Source organism: Heteronotia binoei, chromosome 4 (assembly GCF_032191835.1).
Source record: "Heteronotia binoei isolate CCM8104 ecotype False Entrance Well chromosome 4, APGP_CSIRO_Hbin_v1, whole genome shotgun sequence".
In the NCBI taxonomy this organism is placed as follows: domain Eukaryota; kingdom Metazoa; phylum Chordata; class Lepidosauria; order Squamata; family Gekkonidae; genus Heteronotia; species Heteronotia binoei.
In genome coordinates this window covers 178528807-178553892 of record NC_083226.1, presented here as the reverse complement: position 1 = coordinate 178553892, position 25086 = coordinate 178528807, and the positions used below count along the sequence as shown (strand labels likewise).

General features: G+C 47.3%; 1 protein-coding gene and 1 non-coding gene across 17 annotated transcripts in view; both read right to left on the bottom strand.

Annotated features, from left to right (window-relative positions):
* The window catches only part of CELF4 (CUGBP Elav-like family member 4), a 1320822-nt gene that overhangs the window by 979734 nt on the left and 316002 nt on the right, over positions 1-25086 (bottom strand). The gene's annotated exons all lie outside the window — the stretch shown is intronic.
* On the bottom strand, positions 20533-20609 carry TRNAM-CAU (transfer RNA methionine (anticodon CAU)). The gene has a single exon. It is a non-coding gene; the product is annotated as a tRNA-Met (tRNA).

Below are 25086 nucleotides of genomic sequence, written 5' to 3'. Positions count from 1 at the left end.
ACATGGTCTATAACATGTCTTGTAAGCTGCCCTGAGCCTGCCTCGGCGGGGTATAAATAAAAAATTATTGTTGTTGTTGTTGTTGTTGTTGTTGTTATTATTATTATTATTATTATTATTATTATTATTAGAGAAGCCCTGTTGGATCAGGCCAATGGCCCCTCCAGTCCAACACTCTGTGTCACATAAGAACATAAGAGAAGCCATGTTGGATCAGGCCAAAGGCCCATCCAGTTCAACACTGAGTCACATAAGAACATAAGAGAAGCCATGTTGGATCAGGCCAATGGCCCCTCCAGTCCAACACTCTGTGTCACATAAGAACATAAGAGAAGCCATGTTGGATCAGGCCAAAGGCCCATCCAGTTCAACACTGAGTCACATAAGAACATAAGAGAAGCCATGTTGGATCAGGCCAATGGCCCCTCCAGTCCAACACTCTGTGTCACATAAGAACATAAGAGAAGCCATGTTGGATCAGGCCAATGGCCCCTCCAGTCCAACACTCTGTGTCACATAAGAACATAAGAGAAGCCATGTTGGATCAGGCCAATGGCCCATCCGGTCCAACACTCTGTGTCACATAAGAACATAAAAGAAGCCATGTTGGATCAGGCCAATGGCCCATCCGGTCCAACACTGTGTGTCACACTGTGGCCAAAAAAACCAAGTGCCATCAGGAGGTCCATCAGTGGGGTCAAGACACTAGAAGCCCTCCCACTGTGTGCTGCCCCCTAGCACCAAGAGCATCACTGCCCCATATAGAGAGTTACAACAAGAAGTTGTGGCTAATAGCTACTGATGGACCTCTGCTCCGTATGCTTATCCAGTCCCCTCTTGCAGCTGTCTATGCTTGTAGCCGCCACCACCTCCTGCGGCAATGAATTCCACATGTTAATCACCCTTTGGGTGAAGAAGGCCTCCCTTTTATCCATTCTAACCCGACTGCTCAGCAATTTCATCGAATGTCCACAAGTTCTCGCACTGTGAGAAAGGGAGAAAAGGACTTCTTTCTCGACCTTCTCTATCCCATTAAATATTGCGAATTATATTGTGAATGCTATTAAAGACTGCGGATGCAGTGAGCGAATGTGCTGGTTAGCACAGCGAGTAGGCAAACAATTCTTTTCCAAATAAAGTCGGCCCCCGAACAGGCAGAAACGAGCGAAGTGCTGAAGAAAAAAAGAAAAAAAACCCACACGATATACTTTTAAAATAATAATAATATGCCGTGTCTTTATCATTAGAAGGGTATAACTTTGCCAAACTCTGCCCGAGTTGCAAGTCAAAAGAGCTACCGGGGGCGTCAAAAAAACAGCCCCGTCTCCTCCAGCTTCTCTGTCCTGCGGCACCAGCAGCTGTAAAACAGAGAATTAAGTTAGCAGGGCCCTGAGAATTGCTACACTCCTGGGGAGGATAATTCGTGTTCTCTCAGCATAATAATCTGTGGCTCACGGATCAGGCAAGTGCTGAATTCCTGCATTAAGGCCAGCTAATTGCAAACATGTGGCGCTAAATGCCGGATGCCTGGGCACTCAGCAAAGTCAAGGTGTATTTCAAGCGAGGGGGGAAAATACCAAACGCAAGGAAACGGCAGCTGCGTTTCTTGCCTTTCCGAAGGCGGCACTGCAAGGACTGGCCACTAGTAGGCAACTCGAGACGGCCGTTTTATAACGGGAAGTTCCCCGCAAGTCACCAGTAGGCCTACAATACACGCTGATACTTTTAAGGATGGGGCTGCGGTTTGGTGGTAAAGAAGGCCACAGGTTCAATCCTTGATGTCTCTGTTACGAGGATTGAGTAGCTTTTGGTGTGAAAGACTCTACCTAGAACATAAGTGAAGCCATGTTGGATCAGGCCAATGGCCCATCCAGTCCAGCATTCTGTCCTATAGTGGCAAAAACAAAACAAAACAAAAAACAACAACAACAAGGTACCATCAGGAGGTCCACCAGTGGGGCCAGGACACTAGAAGCCCTCCCACTGTTGCCCTCCCCCAAGCACCAAGAGTACAGAGCATCACTGCCCCAGCCATAAGAACCTAAGAGAAGCCATGTTGGATCAAGCCAATGGCCCCTCCAGTCCAACACTCTGAGTCACATAAGAACATAAGAGAAGCCCTGTTGGATCAGGCCAGTGGCCCCTCCAGTCCAACACTCTGTGTCACATAAGAACATAAGAGAAGCCATGTTGGATCAGGGCGATGGCCCCTCCAATCCAACACTCTGTGTCACATAAGAACGTAAGAGAAGCCATGTTGGATCAGGGCAATGGCCCCTCCAGTCCAACACTCTGAGTCACACAGTGGCCAAAAAACCCAAGTGCCATCAAGAGGTCCATCAGAGGTGCCAGGACACTAGAAGCCCTCCCACCGTTGCCCCCCCCCAGTACCAAGAATGCAGAGCATCACTGCCTCAGACAGTGCTCTTCATTTATACCTTGTGGTTAATAGCCACTGATGGACCTCTGCTCCATATTTTCATCCAGTTCCCTCTTAAAGCTGTCTATGTTTGTAGCTGCCACCACGTCCTGTAGCAGTGAATTCCATGTGGGAATCACCTTTAGGGTGAAGAATTTCTTCCTTTTATCTGTTCTAGCCCGACTGCTCAGCGATTTCATTGAGTGTCCATGAGTTCTTGTATTGTGAGAAAGGTGAGCCTGACAATGGGTGAGAAGGTTCTGAGCAGGGATATGGTGGAGGGGCAACAGTGACACAGCATGACAATCCTAAGGAATATCCAAGCGGGCAGCCGTGTTGGTCTGAAGCAATACAACAATGTAGGAGTCAAGTGGCACCTTTAAGACCAACGGAGTTTTATTCCAAATGAAACCTAAGGAAGGTTCCATCTTTTTTTTTTTTTTTCCCGCTCATGGGAAAACAGGATGTCCTCATATTTCTTTCTCCCAGGCTTAGATATCAACATTGGTGGCCATTACAGCAGTAAAGAGGCGGTAATGATGTGGAAACTGAAACAGAATCCCATCTCCCGTCGGCCTTGAATCACAATCAAAACCTGACGGAATATATGGAGAACCATGAAAACATTAATGCCCACTTAGGAGCGAGAGCCGTTTCCGAACGCTCGTTCCGTCACTCCCCTTTCAACAAATGCCAAGGCCCTGCTTTCCAAGAGGAACAAAGGAAGGGCTCGCAAAGTTACTTGCGAGAAGGTCGGTCGTCTGGAGATGGAGGGGAAAGGGAAGCTGTTTTTTCCATCAACAAAGGAAGGCGGATGGGTGACCCTATGCTAATGGAAGCCGATTCTCACCCCCTTCCCCTCCACGAGTCACTCGGCAGCGAGGAAGTCTATGTCCTGCCTGTTGATTCATATCTCTTACCTCTTTAGCATCATTGAGAAAGAGGGTGGGTTTTTTTTATTTTTTATTTTAAAGCGCCGGCTGGGTGACCTACTCGCTAACGACTCCGAGCTTGATTTTGTTATATATTTGGCATTAGCATAGGGTCACCCCAAGCTTGTTCTCCCGCTGAGATGGGGGAAAAAAAAATACTCTGGGTTATTTTGTCCGAACAAGCAGCACAGGATGGCGACGGGAAGAGATGGAGACGGAGGACGGCGGGAGATGACGGAAGAGATGAAGCCGTCGTCGAAGGAGGAAAAGATGGAGCCGTGCTCCTGCGTGCAGCGGCACAGAGGTTAAAAAAAAGATTCTGCAACGTGAGACCACCGTCTGCCTGCTATTCCGGACACCTTTGGCTCGTTTCTGCCAACGCAGAGGTGGCAAAGCACTGTTACGGGTGATGTCGCTTCCAAACTGAAAACTCACAGCGGCAGAAGCGTTTCCAACAGGTGCAATGTTCTTTCCCACCAGGAACTTTACCTGTGTTATGTTTAAATCCAGGGGGGGGGCGAGTTGTAGAAAAAGGTCTAACAGGAACTCATTTGCATATTAGGCTAAACCTCTCTGATGCCAAGCCAGCCAGAACTGCATTCTTGTGTGTTCCTGCTCAAAAAAAGCCCTGTTTAAATATATGTTTGGACCGTGAATCATTTTCATTTACACCAGAGGTGGCCAAACTGTGGCTTGGGAGCCACAAGTGGCTCTCGAACATGCTTTGTGTCTCTCAAAGCCCCCACTGACTTGGAGAAGGCATTTGTCTCTTTAAATCACTTCTACAAGCCAAGCCAGCCAGGGGCTTGGAGAATACATTTAAAATTAAAATTGCTTTCTTTCCACCTCTCCTTCTGTCTGTCTGTCTGTCCATCCATCCGTCTGTCTATCAATCTATTAGTCTAACTTCACCCCCTAGCCTGCTTTCCTTTCCTGTTCCTGTCTGAAGAAGCTGGTTGAAATACAGCAGACGGTTACATTCAGCAACTCTTGTAAGTAAAATGCTCCAGTGAGATCACAAAAGCGTGAGCTTGCAAACTCTGTATATTTTGGCTGCTTTGTGAGTGTGTGTGTGCATGTGTCCCTTTAAAAGGCCATGCTTGGAACTCTTCCAAAGTCTGAAAAGAGGACTTGCTGGAACATGACAAATTTTACTTTCGTTTAGTGGAAGTGCAGCTCCAGGGTAGGCAAAAGGGAAAAAAAAAAGAGGATGAGAAAATAAAGACTGTATTCAGGGGAACTGCAGTGCTGTATTTTAAAAGAATTATTTTGGGACTGGGAAAATCTCCAGGCCACCCCTAAAGTCTCATGGCTCCACCTCCAAAGTCTCCAGATATTTCCTGAGTCGAATTTGGCAAACCTAGCTGTAATCCCATGAGAAATCAGCAACTCTATTTGGTCCTCAACATCCAAGCTTCTTCCTTCTCCTCCAACCTTTGAGACATTTTGCCCATGCAAAACATTATTATTATTATATTATACACATACATTCACATATGGTAAGGGGTCTGGAGACCAAGTTGATAAAGATGGTGAGAAGTCTGGAGACCAAGTCCTATGAAGAAAGGTTGAAGGAGCTGGGCATGTTTAGCCTGGAGAGGAGGCGGCTGAGAGGTGATAGGATCACCATCTTCAAGTACTTGAAGGGCTGTCCTATAGAGGAGGGTGTGGAATTGTTTTCTGTGGCCCCAGAAGGTAGGACCAGAACCAACGGGTTGAAATTAAATCAAAAGAGTTTCCGGCTCAACATTAGGAAGAACTTCCTGACCATTAGAACAATTCCTCAGTGGAATGGGCTTCCTTGGGAGGGGGTGGGCTCTCCTTCCTTGGAGGTTTTTCAACAGAGGCTAGATGGCCATCTGACAGCAATGAAGATCCTGTGAATTTAGGGGGAGGTGTTTGTGAGTTTCCTGCATTGTGCAGGGGGTTGGATTAGATGACCCTGTAGGTCCCTTCCAACTCTATGATTATATACATATATGTGTATTTGTGTGAGTGTGTATATGTGTGCATGTATATATGTGCATGTGTATATATGTGTGTGTGTACACTCACACACATATACAAGGTGCAAGCACTAGTCGTTTCCAACTCTGGGGTGACGTTGCTTTCACAACATTTTCACAGCAGACTTTTTATGGAGTAGTTTGCCATTCCCTTCCCCAGTCTTTTACACTTTCCCCCCAGCAAGCCGGGTCCTCATTTTACTGACCTCGGAAGGATGGAAGTCAACCTTGAGCTGGCTACCTGAAAACCCAGCTTTCGCCGGGATCAAACTCAGGTCGTGAGCAGAGTTTAGACTGCAGTACTGCAGCTTTACCACTCTGCACCACGGGGCTGCTATCCATCCATCCATCATCTATCTATCTATCTATCTATCTATCTATCTATCTATCTATCTATCTATCTATCTATCTATCTATCTATCTATCTATCTATCTATCTATCTATCTATCTATCCATCCATCCATCCATCCATCCATCCATCCATCCATCCATCCATCCATCCATCCATCCATCCATCCATCTATCCATCTATCTATCTATCTATCTATCTATCTATCTATCTATCTATCTATCTATCTATCTATCTATCTATCTATCTATCTATCTATCTATCTATCTATCTATCTATCGGTTCTTCTTTGCTTGTATTATTGCATTCTTTTTTTCTGGCATTGTTGTGATGCTTTAAGATCAAATAAAGCTTGTTTCAATTTATTTATTTTTTTAAAGAACACCCCATAAAAAGACGGACAGATTTCTCTCCCCGCATGATTTCCATAACGGCAAGCGAGGTTTTCAAGCCAGCCCTCGCTCTGAATGGGAACAGAAAGCTTTAAATAGATTTCAAAAGGCCTTCAGAGAATGTCTTTCTCCCCTCCCCCCACTACACCCACTCTCACACACTGTCGGTTATTTAAAAGTTATTTATTGAGGTGAGAGGGCTGGCACAGGACATAAAACACAACGCTTTTTGTACAACGTCCTCGGTTAATTCAACGGGAACAATCAATCGGGTATTGACAAGTCCCCGGCTTTTATTTTCTCCTTGTCACACTACTTAGTGCCCACTTCATCCGAAAGAGCTTTTTGACGATTGACCCAGAGTGAATGCTCCCCCCCTTCCTCCACCCCAGATATTGAAAAGGTTGATTATCACATTAGAGGCAGTTCAGCATTTGGATGTTAACCCGCAGGTCGCAAAAATCCCCTCTGTCTCCTATAACCCCAGACCCAAACATCAGTTTGGTGTAGCGGTTAAATGTGGGGACTCTTATCTGGGAGAACCGGGTTTGATTCCCCCACTCCTCCACTTGCAGCTGCTGGAATGGCCTTGGGTCAACCATAGCTCTCGTAGGAGTTGTCCTTGAAAGGGCAGCTGCTGTAAAAGCTCTCTCAGCCCCACCTACCTCACCGGCAATACTCCTTGTAAGCCGTGGGGTTTTGTGAGCAAAAATTCTACTTCGTGAACTACTGGCATTAAAGTTGTGAGCAACTGCATAAATTAGAAGAAGAAGAAGATATTGGATTTATATCCCGCCCTCCACTCCGAAGAGTCTCAGAGCAGCTCACAATCTCCTTTCCCTTCCTCCCCCACAACAGACACCCTGTGAGGTAGATGAAGATATTGGATTTATATCCCGCCCTCCACTCCGAAGAGTCTCAGAGCGGCTCACAATCTCCTTTCCCTTCCTCCCCCACAACAGACACCCTGTGAGGTAGATGAAGATATTGGATTTATATCCCACCCTCCACTCCGAAGAGTCTCAGAACGGCTCACAATCTCCTTTCCCTTCCTCCCCCACAACAGACACCCTGTGAGGTAGATGAAGATATTGGATTTATATCCTGCCCTCCACTCTGAAGACTGTCAGAGCGGCTCACAATCTCCTTTACCTCCCCCCCCCCCACACACAACAGGCACCCTGTGAGGTAGATGAAGATATTGGATTTATATCCTGCCCTCCACTCCGAAGACTCTCAGAGCGGCTCACAATCTCCTTTACCTTCCTCCCCTGCAACAGACACCCTGTGAGGTGGGTGAGGCTGGAGAGGGCTCTCACAGCAGCTGGCCTTTCAAGGACAACCTCTGCCAGAGCTATGGCTGACCCAAGGCCATGCTAGCAGGTGCAAGTGGAGGAGTGGGGAATCAAGCCCGGTTCTCCCAGATAAGAGTCCGCACACTTAACCACTACACCAAACTGGCGGGTGCTCTGGGGCCATTTTTCCTGAGAAAAGACAAAAATGTGTGAGCCGGAGGTTAAAAAAACTGTAAGGTAGCTCACACTAAGTCCTCTTAGAGGGAACACTGCTCACAGGGTGTCTGTTGGGGGGGCGGAGGGGAAGGTAAAGGAGATTGTGACCGCTCTGAGATTCAGAGTATAGGGCGGGATATAAATCCAATATAATTTTCATCTTCTTCATCTTCTATTTGTAAACCGTTGCAGGGTGACTATGAGCACTACACATTTATAAATGTAAAAATCTTTGTTGCATACCAGCAACATAATTTATTGTATCTTTTGCAATATTGCCGTTTACAATGATATATATCGGGGGGTGGCCAACGGTAGCTCTCCAGATGTTTTTGGCCTACAGCTCCCATCAGCCCCACCCAGCATGGCCAATGGCTGGGGATGATGGGAACTGTAGGCAAAAAAATATCTGGAGAGCCAACGTTGGCCACCCCTGATATGTATATATATATATATTTGTGCTGGTTATTACTTAGCGTGCTTTTCTGGCTTGCTCGTCTATACAGTTAACTAAGCTAAACTACCTTGCTAACTACTAACTACTAACTAAGCTAAACTACCAAGTTAACTACCTTGCACAGCAGCCAAGAAGGTCAGAGCGCCTGCTCCGGCTGCAACGCCACTGAGGATGTCCTCCGCAGCTGAGAATGAAACGTCTGGAAGGAAAACTTTCTCCAGCAGAACACGTCACTTGAGCCCGAAAGATTCTACAAACCCTAATAAGCTAAGTTTGCTTTTGTCTTTGTAAGCCACTTCCAGGCTGCGGCTTTAACTCTCCCGGAATTACAATTTATCTTCGGCTGTATGGATTGCTTCAATCAGGGGTGTCAAACTCATTTGTTATGAGGGCCGGTTCTGACATAAATGAGACCTTGTTGGGCCGGACCGTGCCAGGTTGGGGCTGGGCCATGTGTATACCGATTTAAGATTAGGTGGCAGAGATATAAATTTTATAAAGACGACAGACCAACACAATTTTTGTAAAAAACTTAAAACATGCTTAAAATGTTAGCACTCATTGGTCTTAAACGTGCTTTATTTATATTTCTTCCATGGGATCCAGGAAACTGGGCAAAGGAAGCTCTGGCTCTTTCCTTCCTTCCCCAAGGGACTGGAGGGGGGAGGCTCAGCCAGTAAAAGGAGGAGAGGCTTGGCATGTTTGACGCCCCTGCCTTAAATGAGCCTTATTTATTTATTAAAAACATTTACCCCACTTCTCCTGAAGAAAACGGCTGCTTGGAAAGGTGGTCCGCAGGGCGTTATGTCCTCCCAAGGTCTCTTCCCTTTCTAAACGCCATTTCCTTAGGCTCCCCCCCCCCTCAAATTTCCAGGTATTCCTAAGCACAAAGTTGGCAACCCTAGGAAAGGACATCTTTTTTAAGCCTTTGTGGTTTTATACCTTAACGACCCCACTTTTTTTCCTAATTATTGCCACCACAAAACCTAATCCTAAACTCTTCACGGCCTCTTGTCATTTTGTAAGCCGCCATAAAAGTGTTGCAGTGCGTGAAAAAAAAGATATATAGGGTAACCCTGGTTATCACCGCAACAAAAAAGCTGACCTCTGTCCTTACCTAAATAAGCTTTAGAACAGATGCGGAATCCAGGGACCCCTTTAAGACCAACAAAAGTTTATTTGAGGTATTAAATTGCCCCCAGACTCAAACTCGGTTCCCCGACTTCAGGCCAATGCGACCGCCCACTTCGATCTCTCTAAATAAGCTTTGTACTTCTAGGGAGAATCACGGAGAAGCACTTACAATAAATTACTCCTGAAAATACTAGACGCCACAATGAACTTTCTAGACACTGCGACGCTCCGGGTTTTGTTAAGGCCGGTTTTATCCCGTCTTCCCAAAAAGGATTTTTCTGGTTATGATGGCTCATAAACAATGGCAAATCAATACCTCTGGTGTCGGTGGGGGAAAGGGGGGATGTTCCTGCATATTGAGCAGCTAAGCTAGAAGAAAAGTTGTAGCATAGCTAAAGTTGCCAAGTCCAATTCAAGAAAGGAAGTACTTCTTCACCCAAAGGGTGATTAACATGTGGAATTCACTGCCACAGGAGGTGCTGGCGGCCACAAGTATAGCCACCTTCAAGAAGGGTTTAGATAAATATATGGAGCACAGGTCCATCAGTGGCTATTAGCCACAGTGTATGTGTGTATATAAATTTTTTTGCCACTGTGTGACACAGAGTGTTGGACTTGATGGGCCGTTGGCCTGATCCAACATGGCTTCTCTTATGTTCTTAAATATCTGGGGAATTTGAAGGTGGAGCCAGGAGACATCAGGGGTGGAGCCAGGAGGAAGGGTGTGACAAGCATAACTGAACTCCAAGGGAGTTGTGGCCATCACATTTAAAGGGACCGCACACCTTTTAAAATGCCTTCCTTCCATAGAAAATAATGAAGGATAGGGGCACCTTCTTTTGGGGCTCATAGAATTGGACCCCCTAGTCCAATCCTTTTGAAACTTGGGAGGTATTTTGGGGAGAGGAACTAGATGCTATACTGAAAATTTGGCGCCTCTACCTCAAAAAACAGCCCCCCCAGAGCCCCCGATACCTGCAGATCAATTCCTCATAATTCCCTATGGGAATCGTTCATGGAGGTGCATGATGGCTGTGGGGGCGGGGCTTCCCCCGGCGGCCAGCTGGCTGGGGGAGGGGGAAGCCTGTAAAACCGGGGGATAAGAGAAGCCATGCTGGATCAGGCCAATGGCCCATCCAGTCTAACATTCTGTGTCACACAGTGGCGAAAGAATTTATATATATATATATACACACACACACACACACACACTGTGGCTAATAGCCACTGATGGACCTCTGCTCCATATTTTTATTTAAACCCCTCTTGAAGCTGGCTATGCTTGTAGCTGCCACCACCTCCTGTGGCAGTGAATTCCACATGTTAATCACCCTTTGGGTGAAGAAGTATCTCCTTTTATCCATTCTAACCTGACTGCTCAGCAATTTCATTGAATGTCCACGAGTTCTTGTATTGTGAGAAAGGGAGAAAAGGACTTCTTTCTCTACCTTCTCCATCCCATGCATAATCTCGTCAACCTCTATCATGTCACCCCGCAGTCGACATTTCTCCAAGCTAAAGAGCCCCAAGCGAGTTTGAGACTTTCCATGTCACCTGGGCCCCATCCTCTTTAACTTGTTCATAAATGATTTAGAGTTGGGAGTGAGCAGTGAAGTGGCCAAATTTGCGGATGACACTAAATTGTTCAGGGTGGTGAGAACCAGAGAGGATTGTGAGGAACTCCAAAGGGATCTGTTGAGGCTGGGTGAGTGGGCGTCAACGTGGCAGATGCGGTTCAATGTGGCCAAGTGCAAAGTAATGCACATTGGGGCCAAGAATCCCAGCTACAAATACAAGTTGATGGGGTGTGAACTGGCAGAGACAGACCAAGAGAGAGATCTTGGGGTCATGGTAGATAATTCACTGAAAATGTCAAGACAGTGTGCGTTTGCAATAAAAAAGGCCAACGCCATGCTGGGAATTATTAGGAAGGGAATTGAAAACAAATCAGCCAGTATCATAATGCCTCTGTATAAATCGATGGTGCGGTCTCATTTGGAGTACTGTGTGCAGTTCTGGTCGCCGCACCTCAAAAAGAATATTATAGCATTGGAGAAAGTTCAGAAAAGGGCAACTAAAATGATTAAAGGGCTGGAACACCTTCCCTATGAAGAAAGGTTGAAACGCTTAGGGCTCTTTAGCTTGGAGAAACGTCGACTGAGGGGTGACATGATAGAAGTTTACAAGATAATGCATGGGATGGAGAAAGTAGAGAAAGAAGTACTTTTCTCCCTTTCTCACAATACAAGAACTCGTGGGCATTCGATGAAATTGCTGAGCAGACAGGTTAAAACGGATAAAAGGAAGTACTTCTTCACCCAAAGGGTGATTAACATGTGGAATTCACTGCCACAGGAGGTGGTGGCGTCCACAAGCATAGCCACCTTCAAGAAGGGGTTAGATAAAAATATGGAGCAGAGGTCCATCAGTGGCTATTAGCCAGAGTGTGTGTGTGTGTGTGTGTATATATATATATATATATATTTGGCCGCTGTGTGACACAGAATGTTGGACTGGATGGGCCATTGGCCTGATCTAACATGGCTTCTCTTATGTTCTTATGTTCTTACCTGTGTTGTGATGATGTGGCTTCCAGGGTGTGCTGGCTTTGGCCAATTCTGGTGGTGGTGGTGGGGAGTGTCAATTGGACATTCTCATTGCTTAAACACATTGCTTAAATGCTATGATAGAGGTTTACAAGATTATGCATGGGATAGAGAAGGTAGAGAAAGAAGTCATTTTCCCACTTTCTCACAAGACAGGAACTCATGGGCACTCAATTAAATTGCTGAGAAGTAGGTTTAGAACAGATAAAAGGAATTCCTTCCCGGAAAGGGTGATTAACACATAGAATTCACTGCCATAGGAGGTGGTGGCAGCTACAAGCCTAGGCAGCTTCAAGAGGGGATTGGATAAACATATGGATCAGAGGTCCATCAGTGGCTATTAGCCACAGCATATTGCTGAAACTCTGTCTGGGGCAGTGATGTTCTGTATTCTTGGTGTTTGGAGGGTCAACTGTGGGAGGGTTTCTAGTGTCCTGGCCCCACTGATGTATCTCCTGATGGCACCTGGGTTTTTTGGGCCACTTTGTGACACAGAGTTTTGGACTGGATGGGCCACTGGCCTGATCCAACATGGCTTCTCTTATGTTCTTTTGTGACACAGAGTGTTGGACTGGATGGGCCATTGGCCTGATCCAACATGGCTTCTCTTATGTTCTTATGTGACACAGAGTGTTGGACTGGATGGGCCACTGGACTGATCCAACATGGCTTCTCTTATGTTCTTATGTGACACAGAGTGTTGGACTGGATGGGCCATTGGCCTGATCCAACAGGGCTTCTCTTATGTGACACAGAGTGTTGGACTGGATGGGCCATTGGCCTGATCCAGCAGGACTTCTCTTATGTTCTTATGTGACACAGAGTGTTGGACTGGATGGGCCATTGGCCTGATCCAACATGGCTTCTCTTATGTGACACAGAGTGTTGGACTGGATGGGCCATTGGCCTGATCCAGCATGGCTTCTCTTATGTTCTTATGTGACATTGAGTGCTGGACTGGATGGGCCATTGGCCTGATCCAACATGGCTTCTCTTATGTTCTTATCATCTTCAGTTTAAATCCAGACCCGGAAGTTTAAGAACTACATCCCCATACAGCATGACGTCTCAAGCATTCAGTGTACGTGTAAAACTCAACTGAGTATCTAGCAAAGGACAACGAATGTAGCTGGCCGTCCCCAATTTGCTAACCAAGGTCATCCCGCAGTGTTTTGTCCAGCACAAATTTATTGCTCCCCCTCCCTCCCACGTTCCAGCCGGAGTCCTAAACGGATATTGAAACCAGGGGCCTTCCTGATTCAATTAGATCGGATATCCGAGAAAATCTTACCGAGATCTATGTAACTTTGCAAGTTCACCAGCCAGTAAAATGCTTTCTCATCAGGAGGTAGCAGTATTGTTCCTGACCTGTTTCTCTCCCCCACCCCCTCCTTCTTTAAAGACAACTATTATGGATTTTTTCACACACTACAGTCCTGCAGACAGCAATTAATTTCCCCCATAAATGAAACACCTTTCATATTGCTTTATCGGGGATAGATTAAATTGACATCTGCAGAGCCCGTTGGCCGGCATAAGCAGAGAGGCTGCGTGAAGCCTTAATGCTAACAGATGGGTTTTCTCCCTCCTCTCCTCCACCCGCCCTTCCAATTTCTCCTCGAAAATTGAAAGGGATTAGGTTAGGATTAGGTTAGTATTTTAATCAGAGAGTCAAAAAAGATGGATTGACGATATTTTCACCTGGATAAGACGTTGGAAGTTCGCGCTAACTGCAATCTCATAATGCGGAAGGCGCTATACTTTGACTCAGTATGGCTTGGGAGTCATCCCTCCTCTCTTCCGTCAAGGAAGGAAAACAAGAGAGCTGAGATTCGGCGTCAACGGAACCACGTAGCAGAGGAAGACTCCAGCCTAATCACACCGGCGGTGTAGCATGATTTGGTTAAAAACAAAGTATACCTGTTGTGTCGAGTCACAGCCAAGTCGTGTGGACCCCGTAGAGTTTTCAAGGTAAAAGATGAAGGGAGGTAGTTTGCCATTTCCTGCCTCTGCATAGCAACCCCAGACTTCCTTGGTGGTCTCGCATCCAAGTATGATAACCCTCCTTAGCTTCTGAGATGCGATGAGATGGAGCTGCCTAGGTTGTCTAGATCAGGGATGACATCAGCCAGTTCATGGTGGCTCCAGAACCATGGAGTTTTCAAGGTAAAAGATGAAGGGAGGCGGTTCCCCATTTCCTGCCTCTGTGTAGCAACCCCAGACTTCCTTGGTGGTCTCACATCCAGGTATGATAATCCTCCTTAGCTTCTGAGATCCAATGAGATGGAGCTGCCTAGGTTGTCTAGATCAGGGATGCCATCAGCCAGCTCATGGTGGCTCCAGAACCATGGGGTTTTCAAGGTAGAAGATGAAGGGAGGTAGTTTGCCATTTCCTGCCTCTGCATAGCAACCCCAGACTTCCTTGGTGGTCTCGCATCCAAGTATGATAACCCTCCTTAGCTTCTGAGATCTGATGAGATGGAGCTGCCTAGGTTGTCTAGATCAGGGATGCTGTCAGCCAGCTCATGGTGGCTCCAGAACCATGGAGTTTTCAAGGTAGAAGATGAAGGGAGGTGGTTCCCCATTTCCTGCCTCTGTGTAGCGACTCCAGACTTCCTTAATGGTCTCACATCCAGGTATGATAATCCTCCTTAGCTTCTGAGATCCAATGAGATGGAGCTGCCTAGGTTGTCTAGATCAGGGATGCCATCAGCCAGCTCATGGTGGCTCCAGAACCATGGAGTTTTCAAGGTAGAAGATGAAGGGAGGTAGTTTGCCATTTCCTGCCTCTGTGTAGCAACCCCAGACTTCCTAGGTGGTCTTGCATCCAGGTATGATAACCCTTCTTAGCTTCTGAGATCCAATGAGATGGAGCTGCCTAGGTTGTCTAGATCAGGGATGCCATCAGCCAGCTCATGGTGGCTCCAGAACCATGGAGTTTTCAAGGTAGAAGATGAAGGGAGGTAGTTTGCCATTTCCTGCCTCTGTGTAGCAACCCCAGACTTCCTTGGTGGTCTTGCATCCAGGTATGATAACCCTTCTTAGCTTCTGAGATCCAATGAGATGGAGCTGCCTAGGTTGTCTAGATCAGGGATGCCATCAGCCAGCTCATGGTGGCTCCAGAACCATGGGGTTTTCAAGCCGAGACAGAAACAGAAGCGGTTTCTTATTGTCTGCCTCTGCACAGTAATTCTGGTCTTCCTTGGGGGTCTCCCATCCTAACCAGGGCCAACCTTGCTTAGCTCCTAAAAGCTGATGAGATAGGACCAGCCTGGGCCAACTGGGTCAGGGCAGAGAAATATCTGAAACCCCTCGAACGTTTAGGACTGTTCTATATGTGGGAAGTGGAAGCCACCTTTGTGTTGCCATGCCTGAACATGGTACACCGTTGTCTCAAAAGTAATTAAGAAGAGAAATAAAATAAAAGTCTTTTTTAAAAACAAAACAAAACATCACAGTTGTGATATTTGCTTTCTTTCGGGTCCAAATCCGGTCCAACACTCTGCCACGACACTGCCCCAAAAACAACCCCCAGATGCCATCGGGAGGTCCACCCATGGGGCCAGGAAACTGGAAGCCCTCCCACTGTTGCTCCCCGCTCCCAGCACCAAGAATACAGCGCATCACTTGCCCCAGACAGAGAGTTCCAGCTATACACTGTGTCTAACAGCTACTGATGGATCTCTGCTCTAGATGTTGATCCAATCCTCTCTTGAAGTTGTCTGTGCGTGTACCTGTCACCGCCTCCTGTGGCAGTGAATTCCATGTGTTAATCACCCTTTGGGTGAAGAAGGACTTCCTTTTTTTTCAGTTCTAACCCTACTGCTCAACAATTGCATTGTGTTCCCACAAGTTCTTGTATTGTGAGAAAGGGAGAAAAGGACTTCTTTCTCTACCTTCTCTATCCCATGCATAATCTTGTAAACCTCTATCAGGTCACCCCTCAGTTGATGTTCTCCAAGCTAAAGAGCCCCAAGCACTTCAACCTTTCTTCATAGGGGAAGCGTTCCAACCCTTTAACCATTCTAGTTGCCCTTTTCTGGATTTTTCCCTGTGCTATAATAACTTTTTTGAGGTGTGGTGATGAGAATTGTACACAGTACTCCAAATGAGGCTGCACCATCGATTTATACAGGAACATTATGAGACTGGCTGATTTGTTTTCAATTCCCTTGGACTCTGGAGAGCAACTACCAGTCTCAGCAGACACAATGGACCTTGGTGGACCAATGGCCTTATTCAGTAGAAGGGAGCTTCAAGCACTCATGTGTCCCTCCAAGCCCAGCCAATGAAACATCTTCTCATTAGAGGTGCTAAAGTCTATTAGATCAAAAGCACAAACTTGGCCACAAAAGCAGGGCTTTTTTTGTAGCAGGAACTCCTTCACATATTAAGCTACACCCCCCTGATGTAGCCAATCCTCCAAGAGCTTACGGTGGGCGCTATAAGAAGAGCCCTTTAAGCTCTTGGAGGATTGGCTACATCAGGGGTGTGTGCCCTAATATGCAAAGGTGTTCCTGCTATGAAAGAAGGAAAGAAAGAAAGAAAGAAAGAAAGAAAGAAAGAAAGAAAGAAAGAAAGAAAGAAAGAAAGAAAGAAAGAAAGAAAGAAAGAAAGAACCCTGTACAGGACTCCAGAATGGAAAAAAGGAAATACTTTTTCACTCAAGGGTGATTAACATGTGGAATTCACTGCCACAGGAGGTGGCGGTGGCCACAAGCATAGCAGCTTCAAGAGGGGATTGAATCAACATCTGGGGTAGAGGTCCATCAGTGGCTATTAGCCACAGCGTATTGTTGGACCTCTCTGTCTGGGGCAGGAATGTTCTGTATTCTTTGTGCTTTGGGGGGGGGCAACAGTGTGAGGATTCCTAGTGTCCTGGCCACACTGATGGACCTCCTCATAGCACCTGCTGGTTTTTTTTGGGGGGGGGGCACTGTGTGATGAGTGTTGGACTGTTATGGGCCACTGGCCTGATCCAACATGGCTTCTCTTATGTCTGGGGCAAGTGATGCTCTGTATTCTTGGTGCTTAGGAGGGGCAACAGGGTGAGGGCTTCTAGTGTTCTGGCCCCACTGATGGCACCTATGTTTGTTTGTTTGTTTTTTGCCACTGTGTGACACAGAAAGTTGGACTGGATGGGCCATTGGCCTGATCCAACATGGCTTCTCTTATGTTTGGGGCAAATGATGCTCTGTCTTCTTGGTGCTTGGGGAGGGGCAACAGTGGCCCCACTGAAGGACCTCCTGACGGCATCTGGTTTTTTGGCCACTGTGTGACACAGAGTGTTGGACTGGATGGGCCACTGGCCTGATCCAACAGGGCTTCTCTTATGTTCTTACGTGACACAAAGTGTTGGACTGGATGGGCCATTGGCCTGATCCAACAGGGCTTCTCTTATGTTCTTATGTGACACAGAGTGTTGGACTGGAGGGGCCACTGGCCTGATTCAACAGGGCTTCTCGTATGTTCTTATGTTCTCCCCATTTTGTAAAAATGAGATTACTTCTTTGAGAACTCGCCGTTTTCTATTCCAAAAGAAGAGAAACAAATCTCCCCCTGCAAAAGTAACGTTAGTAGGGCACAGTCGCTCAAGGATGTTCCTTCACAAGTTTCCCCGGAAGAGTTTTTTTTTTGAAACGGCAAACTTGGTTGAAACCACCTTACTAAAGCAAGGCCTATTTATAGCCACCTTTGCACATCTCAGATCCTGGGGCATTTGTGAAAAACACCTCCCTGCTCGACACAGAGGTATCCTGAGAACAGAAGGGACCTGGCCCACTTCTCTCCAGAAAGAAAAATCAGGGACAGAAAGGATAAGCAGCGGTGGCACAGGGTGTGCGAAATCCCTGGAGCACAGTTTAAAGGCATAATTTCCGCTGAGGAAGAGGGAGGATTACACACAATTTTGTTGTGTTTTCTTCCTTTTGTATTTAAAATAACACTGATCAAAGCTTAAGGGTTTTTTTTAAAAGTAAGAGAGTCTCAAGAGGGCGGCGGGGGGGGAAAGCTTCTTAATTAACGAATTTTTGGAGGAGGGGGAAAAGGAGCTGGAATTCGGCTTGTTGTAATTATTAATTTCTTCCATAAAGTGATAAATCTCCAGGTGCATTACCTACGGACTACATCCTTTTGCGTTAACTGTTCCAGCCGCTCTCCTCTTCTTCCGTAGATGAAGGCAAGCTTAATGGAATTAAAACCGGGGCGGGGGGGGGCAATCGTAGTTATCAAGATGAACAGAGAGAGGAAATGGGGAAAGTATTTCCGAGGCAGACATCAGAGGAGAACGGTTCCCCCGCTCCACGTTCATTTCACACCAAATAATTGTGGGGACAGAGGGTCGGTTTAGGCCACTGGAGATTAGGGCTGGGGATCAAAGTTGCACGTTGACTCTCTGAGACGAACCGGCTTAGAGATCAGACCACGGCCCATCTAGGCAAGAGACAGAAGTGGCGGCCTTCTCATGATTGCTTTCAGCCTCTGGAATGCAGAGGTAAACTGCCACGTCACATCTAGGGTCACCAATCGCCATGGGGGAAAGAGTTCCCCAGTTTGGAGGCCCTCCCCACGCTTTAGGGTCATCAGAAAGCCAGGGTGGGGGAGAACGTCTGCTGGGGTCTCTATAATACCCTATGGAGGGTGATTCCTGTAGGGCCCTGGTGGTGAACCTATGGCACATGTGCCAGAGGTGGCACTCAGAGCCCTCTCTCTGGACACATGCACCGTTGCCCGTTTTTGCCTCTTCCGCTATCCACATCACCCGTTTTCACTTCCCCTGCTCCCCCGCCACCTGTTTTCATAAGAACATAAGAGAAGCCATGTTGGATCAGGCCAATGGCCCATCCAGTCCAACACTCTGTGTCACATAAGAGAAGCCCTGTTGGATCAGTCCAATGGCCCATCCAATCCAACCCTCTGTGTCACATAAGAACATAAGAGAAGCCATGTTGGATCAGGCCAATGGCCCATCCAGTCCAACACTCTGAGTCACATAAGAACATAACAGAAGCCATGTTGGATCAGGCAACGGCCCATCCAGTCCAACACTCTGTGTCACACAGTGGCCAAAAAACAAAGGAGGTTCACAACTGGGGCTAGAAGCCCTTCCATTTTGCCCCCCTCCAAGTACCAAGAATACAGATCATCACTGCCCCAGACAGTTCCAATAATATGCTGTGGCTAACAGCCACTGATGGACCTCTGCTCCATATTTTTATCCAAACCCCTCTTGAAGCTGGCTATGCTTGTAGCCGCCACCACCTCCTGTGGCAGTGAATTCCACATGTTAATCACCCTCTGGGTGAACAAATACTTCCTTTTATCCATTCTAACCCGACTGCTCAGCAATTTCATTGAATGCCCACGAGTTCCTGTATTGTGAGAAAGGGAGAAAAGTACTTCTTTCTCTGCTTTCTCTATCCATGCATAATCTTGTAAATTTCTATCATGTCACCACGCAGTCGACGTTTCTCCAAGCTAAAGAGCCCCAAGTGTTTTAAACTTTCTTCATAGGGAAAGTGTTCCAAACCTTTAATTGTTCTAGTTGCCCTTTTCTGCACTTTTTCCAATGCTATAATATCCTTTTTGAGCTGCAGTGACCAGAATTGTACACAGTATTCCAAATGAGGCCGCACCATCGATTTATACAGGGGCATTATGATACTGGCTGATTTGTTTTCAATTCCCTTCCTAATAATTTCCAGCATGGCATTGGCCTTTTTAATTGCAATTGCACACTGTCTTGACATTTTCAGTGAGTTCTCTACCAAAACCCCAAGATCTCTCTCTTGGTCAGTCTCTGCCAGTTCGCATCCCATCATTAAAAGACGTGCAGTCCCTTGAAATGTGACAGCCAGAACTCCCTTTGGAGTTCAATCATGCTTGTCACAGCTTTGCTCCTGGCTCTACCCCCAGAGAAGAAGAAGAAGATATTGGATTTATATCCCGCCCTCCACTCCGAAGCATCTCAGAGCGGCTCACAATCTCCTTTCCCTTCCTCCCCACAACAGACACCCTGTGAGGTGGGCGGGGCTGGAGAGGGCTCTCACAGCAGCTGCCCTTTCAAGGACAACCTCTTCCAGAGCTATGGCTGACCCAAGGCCCCATTCCAGCAGGTTCAATTGGAGGAGTGGGGAATCAAACCCGGTTCTCCCAGATAAGAGTCCACAAACTTAACCGCTGCACCACACTGGCTCTCCTGGCTCCACCCCCAAAGTCCCCAGATATTTCTTGAATTGGACCGGGCAACCGTATGCACATATTGTGTCTCTCAAATAGTCAACTGTAGCCTAGGGTTCCCACTCCCCCAAAGGGTTCCCATCCCCTCCGACACAGTTCTCTGACCCTCCTCTAGACATGTTCTGCCTGTTGTTCTAGGGTAGGCGATTTACCGTTCAAGTTCCAACATTTTGGCTGCGATCCCACGTGCTAAATAATGCAGTCTCAATTCACTTTCAATGCACTTTCCAACTGGATTTTACAGGGTGGATGGGTTAAAAAAAAAAAAAAAGGTTGGAAAGTGTATTGAAAGTGGATTCAAACTGCATATGCAAGTGCAGCCTCAATCTTTCATCTGTAACCCTGAACATAGGAAAATGTGAAGCTGCCTTATACTGAATCAGACCCTCAGTCCATCAAAGTCAGTATTGTCTACTCAGACTGGCAGCAGCTCTTCAGGGTCTCAAGCTGAGGTTTTTCACGCCTACTTGCCTAGACCCTTTTTAGTTGGAGATGCCGGGGATTGAACCTGGGACCTTCTGTTTATGAAGCAGATGCTCTACCACTGAGCCACCATCCATCCCCTGACCAGCAGTGACTCCCCAGAATCTCAAGTTGAGGTTTTTCACACCTATTTGCCTGGACCCTTTTTAGTTGGAGATGCCGGGGATTGAACCTGGGGCCTTCTGCTTACCAAACAGATGCTCTACCACTAAGCCACAGTCCCATTCATGGTTCTCCAGGGTCTCAAGCTGAGGTTTTTCACGCATACTTGCCTGGATCTTTTTTAGGTGGAGATGCCGGGGATTGAACCTGGGGCCTTCTGCTTACCAAATAGATGCTCTACCACTAAGCCACAGCCCCATTCATGGTTCTCCAGGGTGTCAAGCTGAGTTTTTTCATGCCTACTTGCCTGGACCCTTTTTAGTTGGAGACGCTGGAGATTGAACCTGGGACTTTCTGCTTACCAAGCAGATGCTCTACCACAGAGCCACAGCCCCATTCATGGCTCTCCAGGGTCTCAAGCTGAGGTTATTCACGCCTACTTGCCTGGACCCTTTTTAGTTGGAGGTGCTGGAGATTGAACCTGGGACCTTCTGCTTGCCAAGCAGATGCTCTACCACTGAGCCACAGCCCCATTCATGGCTCTCCAGGGTCTCAAGCTGAGGTTATTCACGCCTACTTGCCTGGACCCTTTTTAGTTGGAGATGCTGGAGATTGAACCTGGGACCTTCCGCTTACCAAGCAGATGCTCTACCACTGAGCCACAGCCCCATTCATGGCTCTCCAGGGTCTCAAGCTGAGGTTCTTCACGCCTATTTGCCTGGATCCTTTTTAGTTGGAGACGCCGGGGATTGAACCTGGGACCTTCTGCTTACCAAGCAGATGCTCTACCACTGTGCCACTGTCCCTCCCCTGAATGTTTGTCCATGCTGCCTGCCCTTTGTTAGCTCCATGTGTGAGACTTTCTTCCCGCAAGTTATTCCCCAGGTGGAATAGGACTTGTTCCTCTCACAAGGGGATGTAGCTCCTCTTTGTCCATAAGGAAATCGATAAAAATGCAAAATCCTGAGACACAATTGCACAAGCTGAGCAACCCGCTATTGAGTTGGAGCCCACAGGCTGAGAAACAGCGCTTTAAATGCAGCCGTACATCTGGGGTTACATTTAATGCTTTCAATTGCCTGTTCACCCATGCAAATTATGCCTGGACTAAACCACTCCGCGTTGTCCTGGTACGCAACAGCAAGGTCGCTTTTCCAGCCCAAATTGCCTCCCAAAGTTAACTTCTGCAAAGCGGTGCCCCAATTGTGCATACTCAAAGACAAGCAAATTCCTCGGCCGCTGCAAAAATGAATAGGGCTGTGAATTACTGTTTCCCACTGCTGTTTTTGTGGCTGACAGCTTCAAGAGAGGATTGGATAAACAGCTGGAGCAGAGGCCCATCAGTGGCTATTAGCCACAGTGTATTAAGATGGAACTCTCTGTCTGGGGGCAGTGGTGCTTTATATTATTGGTGCATGGGGAGGCAACAGTGAGAGGGCTTCTAGTGTCCTGGCCCCATTGATGGACCTCCTGATGGCACGTGGGTTTTTTTGACACTGTGTGACACAGAGTGTTGGACTGGAGGGGCCATTGGCCTGATCCAACAGGGCTTCTCTTATGTTCTTATGTGACACAGAGTGTTGGACTGGATGGGCCATTGGCCTGATCCAGCATGGCTTCTCTTATGTTCTTATGTGACTCAGAGTGTTGGGCTGGAGGGGCCATTGGTCGGATCCAGCATGGCTTCTCTTATGTTCTTATGTGGCACAGAGTGTTGGACTGGAGGGGCTATTTACTTGATCCAACATGGCTTCTCTTATGTGACACAGAGTGTTGGACTGGAGGGGCCATTGGTCTGATCCAGCATGGCTTCTCTTATGTGGCACAGAGTGTTGGACTGGAGGGGCGATTGGCCTGATCCAACAGGGCTCCTCTTCTGTTCTTATGTGACACAGAGTGTTGGACTGGATGGGCCTTTGGCCTGATCCAATGTGGCTTCTCTTATGTTCTCATAAGAATGGTTTTTTTTTTTTTTTAAACCATCAGTGATGGGGCCAAATCACTTCCAGGGAAAACCCAGAAGTGACACCAGTCCACTCTAGGAATCACCAGAAACTCTAAGATACCATAGAGTTTCTGGCAAGTCCTAGAGAGGCGAGAGGTCACTTCCGGGTAATAATATGCCACTATCGACAGTGGCTCCCTGAGCTGCCCAGAGCCTGCTCCGGCGAGGAGGGCGGGATATAAATCCAGTAAACTAAACGAAACTCCCATATCCTTGTCTCCCTGACTCCCACTGGTTTCTAAGCCATGCCATAGGTATGAGGCATGGCAAAAAAAACTAGCCTCTGTCAGAAATCTAACTAAGCTGCTGCCCGTCAGAGTAAATTTAGGCTTGCCAATCCCCAGATTCTCCTGCTTTCCCAGGTTCCTTCCCACCCCCAGTCAGTTGGCCAGCGGGGGGAAGCCCCGCCCCCACAGCCCCCATGTGACTTTTCACCTCCAGAGGCTTCAGACTCCACTTGGAAAGCCTTTCTCTTTGGATGGTGTGTCTGCGTCTTTAAAGCTGAAGGGGGGCGGGGGAGGCAGAACAACATGGTCGTGAAAGGAGCCCAGACCCTTCGTTTGTTGCACAATCCTTGCAGATGCCGTTTGCATAGTGGGAAGGTCAACTTGAACCTTTGGTTGCCCTGTGTTACTGTGAAAAACTTGAAATTTCAGCAACTCATGAATAGAGGTGCCAATACCCAGGTGGGGGCAGGGGAGCCCCCGTCTGGAGGCCCTCTGGAGTTTCAGGGTCATCAGAAACGGGGGAGGGGGAGTGAGGGAGGGAAATGTCTGCTGGACTATAGGGTATAATGGAGAATTAATCCCAGGGTATCTGGGGCTCTGGAGGGGCGGTTTCTTGATATAGAGGTACCAAGTTTTCAGCATAGCATCCGATGAGTCTCCTCAAAATGCTCTCCCAGTTTCCAAAAGATCGGACCAGGGGGTCCAATTCTATGAGCCCCCAAAGAAGGTGCCCCTATCCTTCATTATTTCTAATGTAGGGAAGCCATTAAAAAGGTATGTGGTCCAATTGAATGCGATGGCCAGAACTTCCTTTGGAGTTCAATTGTGCTTGTCACAACTTTGCTTGTGGCTCCACCCCCAATGTCTCCTGGCTCCATCCTCAAAGCTCCCAGATATGTCTCGAATTGGATTTGGCAACCCTAAGTAAATTCCATGGGGGGGGGGGGTGTGGGTAGCATCCATACATCGCCGAGCATGCGCCAACCTTGAAATTGTCTTGTCCATCCAGGCAAATCCACCGGGGATCGACTACTATTTATTTATTTATTTAGTGGACTTATATCCCGCCCTTCTCACCGAAGTGTCTCAGGGCGGCTCACAGCAGAGTGATTCATACAATTCAATTTAAAACATTTACAAATACAATTAAAACCATAATTAATAAAACAAAGATAAGATAAAACCAGCGGTCTATAGAAGCATTTTGTTCCATCCAGAGGTGTTCTCATTATCAGTTAGGTGTTATAGGCCTGCCGGAAGAGGGCTGTCTTACAGGCCCTGCGGAACTGCCCTAGGTCCCGCAGGGCCCGTACCTCCTCCGGCAGCTGGTTCCACCAATGGGGTGCCGCTATTGAGAAGGCCCGATCCCTGGTGGATTTTAGGCGGACCTCCTTTGGCCCAGGACTACTACATTGCAATGACAGCACAAGATCTAGCCCTCTATCTGGAGCTAGACGAACCGATAGGCAATTCATAGGACCTTGAAAACCCCTGCTTTCTGAGTGTCAACCCGAGTTCTGCTTTTCCATTGCACACAGACAAGGAAGTCCGGAGCGAGGCAGGGAAGGGGGGGTGGGGTGGGCAGGCGTTTGCAGAGAGTGACTAATCACATAATAAGGTAGAACATTGCCGCACTGTTCCTCGGAGGAATCGCTTAGCGCCAGCGCCACTGCCCTGGGGCTACAGGAATTATGCCACCGTGTAGAACAACAAAAACACTGAGTCCTGCGTGTTTTGGAGAAATAGAAACCCAGAAATAAAGTTAAATCATGTGTCAGGAAAGCAGTGAAGCAGGCAGGGGGTAGTTTGATTCCAGCCACAACCGAGAGCAAGGGGGGGGGGCGGGAAGCCTGACTCTGCTTCTATTCAAGAAAAGGCCCAGCCACTCCAAAGGTTCCCTTGCCATTCCCCAAAGAAAGCCACATCTTTCCTTCTCTCCTGCACCAGAAAATGGCGGGGATGCTACCGAATTTCACAGATAGGTTTGGGTCCAGTTGCACTGGAAAGGCAAACAAGATGTTCAGAGTATAAATGTCGAGTCCCCCAAAAACCTTCTTAGTCCCTAATCTTACTGTGCTATCGTGGATCGACATGGCTACTATTAAATACTGGGTTCGATGCATCAGAGTGAAACAGGAATCATACTTTATTGATAATGATGTACCCATACGTACCCTACAGAGGTCCCAAAATCTTCTTAAGATCCCCGGACAAAAAGAAGCGA